Here is a 6,481-nt window from a genome sequence, read left to right on the forward strand (position 1 = left end):
GCTTCTGGCTTGGAGGATGAATACAATGGAGTTTTATTGTAGTTTTTTTTTCTGAACAATGGTCTACACTAGAGATCTTCTCTTTCAGTTTTTTTTTTTGAAGTCAGTTAACAGATAAAAACCAAACAGAACCCCCCAACAAATTCAGAGTCCCCTAATTGTTCTGACAAGAGTTCTGTGTGAGGTTTTTTTTGATATGCCTAATATATCCATTTCTGCAGTTTCCAGAGAGCCACTGGAATTGTTGTTTCTATCTTGATTTCATCCTTATGGACTTCTATCTTCTCTTCTGGCCTTCTTTCCTGCTTTGACTTTTCTGCACAGTGCCCTGAAACTGGTGCCAGTGGGTGGCTAAGCCTTGGGTTTCCCTGCCCCGGAGCACTGCCCAAGGGCTCGCCCTTCCTCCCAGAAAATGCTGGGACAGTCCCACGGTCAGCCATAATGCAGGCCCTGAGCTCTTCACCTGCAGCAGAAGATCAGGCAGAGGTGATTCAATTACATGGTCAGAAGATAAAATAAGCCCATTTAAACCCATCCAAAACAAATGCTATCTTTTTTACTAGTGAAATTTCAAGTTTACCAATAACAGTTCTTCACATAAACAGCTTCAGAGATAGATCATTGGTTTACTCATCTCTTCATTTTGTCTGGAGGGAAGTAGTTCTGTGGGAATCAAAAAAAGATAAAAAACCACTTTCCTGAATGACCTTCATTTTTTGGCAAAAGATTTGCAATCAAGTCTTATGTGTCAGAATGACTAAGAGGGAATGGATGGTGGGACGCATGTTCTTCTTGAAAGCTTTTATGTGCTGTGATGTGAACTAGGGAAGCTGGATCACCAGTCATATGGCATATGTTTAAAAAAATTGTTGAAATGAAACTCTTTTAAAGAATAGTATACAAACCAGTAGTGTAAGAGGGGTTTTGTGCCTGTATGCATACGTTTTCTTTGTGGTTTTTTCTGATGCCTGAAACTGAGCTCCAGAGAAGCTATTTAGGGACATGTATAAGTGCCATTGACTTTCAGTTAGATAGCAGGTATGTAATTGCTTTTGAATAGTCGTATCCGTTATGTGACAATTGGGATCAATGCATTTAACACGTGCACTAAAAGTTTTGCTTTTCTGCAGAAAGAGGGCTTTGGATTTTTTGGATGCCGAAATCAGCATGTTGAAATGTTTTAGGAATATGTGTGCCTTTGACTTGATTAGCTGCGATCGGATTCTCACTGAGGTTCAGCATATGAAACCTCTGACAGATTTAGACAGTTTTGTGTGTTTATATATTTTTGCTACTTCATGTTGCTGGTAGCAGGCACTTCCTATAGCTAGATGATATTTGCATACTGTATATAATTATTGTTTATGTAATATTAAGTTACATTTCTGACTTAAGTGGAAAATTATATAAAGTTGTAAAGTTCCACAAAATAGCTCTGCAGTGTAAAATACCACGATGTAAATTATGGTATACTTATTATGTGTTTCTTATATTGTGGACTCTTTTCTTGTACCACAGAAGCATATGAAAATAGTAAGAAAGTAATGTGTTTGGGGTTTGTTTTGCTCTCATGCTATTATTTATAATTTCTAATGCCATGTCTTACATCCTGTTTCACAACAAGGGTCAGATACTCTTGTTTAACCATTAAGGAGATCTGAACAATGTGATCACAAATGAGGACAGTTCTGATTAGATACACTAAGAAAATAAAAGACAAACCCCACTCTCCTCTCCTGGATGCAACCTGACTGCCAGAGTAGTTCCCTCAGTACTACACAGATAGCTGGGTTCATTTTGGAGCATCCAGCTGTGAGGTGACACACTTAATGCACCAGTGATCTGATCCAGTACAGAAAATCTTTGGGGCCTGATTCTCCAGTGCTTCTCACCTTGTGCAGTCATTTGTAGTGAACAGCCTGAATGCCTACGCACTGTAAAAGCAGAATATAAAATATTTTGCACTGCTTATCCTTCACTGAATACCTGTAACCACACAAGCAGGTGTATGAGGTGAAACAGGCTTTAAGTTCCTAAGAGAATTTTATTTGTATGGAATTGTAAGACCCTTTGTTTTCTTTAAATATAAAATATGAAGATGTATGTGCCTTCTAGACAGTGAGCTGATGAGCATACTATAGGATACTTGCAGAGCAACAGAAGGTGCACACATTTTAAAAAGCACAGGTCTAATAGTCAAAACACAGACTAGAGCAAGTGCGAAACCTTTCTTCAGAAATTCAGATGTCGCTAGTTGGCTTAAAGTGTTGTTTTCCTAACCGAGCAATCATTTCAGAATAGGAGTTCCAATGCCAATTTTAAATCAGTGATTGCCCTGTTACAAATACAAACAACATCTCATTGCTTGCAACCTCCTCTCCTCTTTGTTTTTATGATAGTAATTTAGTGAGATTAGGAGCTGTGTTACTCCACAAAAGATGGTAGTGCAAGAAAACAGCTTTACATGAAAAATGTAGCAAAAACTGTACAGGCTCTATGATTTTTCAAACAAAGATCACAAATTAACAGAACAAACTTCCTTGTAAGGAACAGTATCTTTGGCTGGGGATTTGACCACTTCTTAATTTTTGTTTGGTTTTGATATGTTTGTTGGCTTTTCTTGAGGGTATTATTTACTGCGTACCTGCTGGATGATAAACCTACAGCAACGGTGCTAAATTTGAAACAGGGTCACACCATTTTTTTCAGCTTTATTTTAATATTAAATACTGCACCTTAGTATTAAAAAAATTATCTTTTGGCACAAAGGTTGATTAGATTCAAAATTAGAGGCTTTTGGCAATGATGGGAAATTGAGTCATCTTTTCTGTCCTTTTACAGCATTTTTTTTCTTTTGTTTTCATTTAAGGAGCACTGTAGAGATACTAATCTTAATAAAACAGTATATAAAAATCCCTGTTCCTGTGCTACTGATAAGATACTAAGTGCTCAGTCCTGCTGAAACTTACTCACAGGAACTGGCCTCTATTTTCAGAAGTCACAGATGATTTTGATTACCTCCCTTTTTCAGTCAATAACCAGTTTTAGAAAATGGGGCTAGGTTTAAAAAATGAGACACCTGCTTTTGGAAAACTCTGTGCCACCTGAGACACCACAATTTCTTCAACTCGTAGAGTGCCCAAAACTCCTAATCGCTTTGAAAACTTTATGTTGCAGTCCTTGCTTGAATTTAATGTGCATACTGTGCACAATGCTGCACCATGCTGACATACCTGGATTACTTGGGGGTCTGGAAGTACCACACCTGCACTGTCCTGATGGTTTGCCTTGACTAATTAGTCCTAAGTGACCCCACTGAGCCATGCAAGACACATTCCTAGTGGTCTCCATACATAAGTAAGCATCACCCCACAGTTTCTCATCCTGCAAGTGCTTCCTCTACCTCCAGTGGAGGCTCCATAGAAAACACTATTAATTAATCTGGTGGTGGGGTAAACAGCCATGAAAGAAAGGGGACATCCAGAATATATGCATGAGACCGCCAGCTGCGATCCTTGACTGGTTCTCTGGCTTTTGGTAGGCATGTAAGTGAAGATAGGGTTTGGGTCTCTTTCTGCCTTAAGCTACATTAATCCTCTCCTTCTGTGTCATGGCATATAAACTATGGTCTTGGGATGCTCTCACTTGATCAGGAAAAGTATGTTCTTCTACTAGGGTATTATTGGGAGAGGCATAAAATATTTTCACAGCCTTTGTAGCACCATGAAGTCATGGGTAGGCTGAAAAATTGGATTTGGAAATGGAACATATGAGACTATACATATTTATTCATCTGTTGGAATTGATGGAAAAATTTAGATAATGTTCAGTGTGGACTAAGGCTGAAATTAAAAAGAAACATGGAACTTTGCAATTGGGTTTGTGCCTAGGAAAGAAGCAAACCTAAGTGAAGTGTTGTGGGACCTAAGGTCCTCCTTTTTCTTGGGGGAAGGTTGAAGGGCGGCCTTCAGATATGAGCTTGTTGTAAGAGAGAGATTAGGGAGGATCTGCCCTAAATTGTAGTTTTGTAATCCCTGCACTAGGCCCACTTAACTGCTTGACATGTGAAAATATTGCGTTAATGAAGTTTCAGACTGCTTCTTAAATCCATCCTTGTGACTGTCTTTATTCATGTGTGTGTCCTGATAGATTATGCTTATTTTTATATATGTGAGTAATCTCATTGAAATCTAAGAGTTACTAATGGTAGCATGATAGATGAGTGTTGCTCGGGCCTGTAATCCATTAGTGAAACAGAAAGCTGTTTACAGATTCCTTTAATATTTAATTTTTGCTTAGCATGGACAACTATAAGCAAGTATCTTAACTTTTTCAGCTGGCTTCCTTTTCTTTTTATCGTTCTGTATGCTTGCAATGGTTTAAATTACAGAACACCTAATCAACACTTAATTTAATCAACATTTCCTGTTTCTTTCAGATTTTGTACCCACCTTCTACCGAAGATAAATATATTCCTATTTAGTTAATAGGACCTAAATGTGAGATCTAAACTGCATTAAGTCCATCAATCACTCTGCTGAAACAAGACTGTATCATTTAGTTTGAGGAACCAGCTAACAAGAAACTGGATAGAGCGCCCTATTCAGGGACGCAACAGCAGCATGTTTTATATTCCCTAGGAAGTTATTTGGATGTCTTTTTGAAATATCATGGCTGGGATTCTCTGTTGCCTCTGGGCAAAAGGAGACAGGGCCTGCATAGAAGTAGATAGCTTCAATTTAAGTAACAGAAGCTTTTCCTGCTAACAGAAATCAGTGCAAGTATCACCCTGATTTTATTATGGAGAAGCAGATAAGCCATGCTGAATGTAAAAGATGAGAGCAATACTTTGACTGATTAGGACCACATAAGGGTGTTCTTGTGCTGATGCACTCTGATACGAAAACAGATGTTTGTAAGTTCCTAAGTGGTTTCTTCATTTTGATATGGCTTTAAGGTTATCACAGTACCTCAATAATTGGATTACTTTGGCACAAAGATAATGTTGTTTCATAGGACTTGGGCTTTGTTCTTCAATGCTGTCATTTATACCTCTAAAACATAGCAATAAACCCTTTCCATATGAGAAAGGTAGCATTTTACACCAGCTCTTGTGAAAATAAGTGTACTAAGACTCAATGTAGTAGAAAACCGTAGCACTCTGAATTTTCTAGGAGGGTGAGGCAAGAAGGCACATGCAGCAGCTTGTGAAGAGTGGTAGTGAAGAGACGAAGTCGGGGAGAACTGAAGATGGATCAGCTCTGCGCAAGCAGAGAGATCTACCCATATGTTTTTTCCTGATGGAGTCATACCTAAAAATGTAGTTGTTGAACTTAGAGGTACAGGGCTGGGGGCAGTTTAGTGGAAGTGGACCTGTGTATAAACCACCTTCACTATGTATGCACATGTTGCTTTCTAGGTGCATGCTGCTCCCTGTAAAGGTGGGTGATACCTTTCATTTAAACACAGTCATGTTCCATGAATGCTAGAGCAGAACCAGGCTCAAGCCATGCTTCCCTAGTGTTGGGAAACTGAAAGTTAGCCAGGGCTTTGCAAATTTCAGATCTAAGATGGGTAGCAATTTTTGCAGGGTAGCCTACCTTTCATTGGGTAAGTCACGCCGAAAATTTTCTCTTGTGCTTCCTCTAGTTATTCGGGTGGACAAGGGGCTTGAAGCTGTGCTCCCAGCTGCGTCCAGCCTGTGTGTACTAACATTCAACATCCTGTGCTCTCAAATATGCAGAGCTAAATAAGGAGATGTCTTTAGCTTCTACTAAAAACGCATTTGGGTGACTGAAAATTTTGAAATGAGTCAATGCAGAAATGGTAACATCCTTCCTTTAAATAATAAAAAAAAAAAAAAGGCAGAACGAATCCTCAGCAATAAATAGTAAAAATTATTATTGGCATTCACAATTATTGTTTAAAAAGTGTTTGGCAATAGCCTGATACAGTCCTTGAGGGATGAAATGTCCTCATTATTTAAGAGAAACTCAAATGCAGCTAGTACCGGTCCAATGGGTTGTTTTTTTTTTTAAATTCTCTTTTCCACTGAACACCTTAATCCTGTTGTAGAAGTAGAAAAACACAGCTCCTGTAGAGAGCATAATACAATCTCACACCATTGTGCTTTTGATCTTAAATAAAATGCACCCGCATTTGGCTTTGTCTCTTCGGTCCAGATTAGTTTTGGACCCAGCCACCCTAATTCTTTGCTTCTGTTGAACTGCAAGGAATTTCACTGTGATTCTAAGGAGGAGTTGGCATAAAGTAAGACGTGAAGGGGGGTGGGGGCAGTGCTTATGGAGAAAAATGGGTGGGAATTGTATCACCAGTAAAGAGCTCTGAAATATGTGGGGAGGACACACATACCTCTGCCAGCCTAACCCCAAGAAGTCTGGCTTTAGGTCCCTCGGCTTGAGATTACCTGAGGTAGAAAGGACCTACATACCCAGCATATTTCATTATCCATGTCAGTACT

At 39.0% G+C, this 6,481-nt stretch overlaps 1 long non-coding RNA gene across 1 annotated transcript; it reads right to left on the reverse strand.

Annotated features, from left to right (window-relative positions):
- Positions 1–379: 379 nt before the first annotated feature.
- LOC141923742 (uncharacterized) lies at positions 380–5,852 on the reverse strand. Its single transcript, XR_012623392.1, has 3 exons — positions 5,601–5,852; positions 581–663; positions 380–463 (listed from the first exon to the last, which is right to left on the reverse strand). It is a non-coding gene; the product is annotated as an uncharacterized LOC141923742 (long non-coding RNA).
- Between the last annotated feature and the right edge of the window lie 629 nt (positions 5,853–6,481).

The sequence above is a fragment of the Strix aluco genome, chromosome 5 (genome assembly GCF_031877795.1).
Source record: "Strix aluco isolate bStrAlu1 chromosome 5, bStrAlu1.hap1, whole genome shotgun sequence".
NCBI lineage: Eukaryota > Metazoa > Chordata > Aves > Strigiformes > Strigidae > Strix > Strix aluco.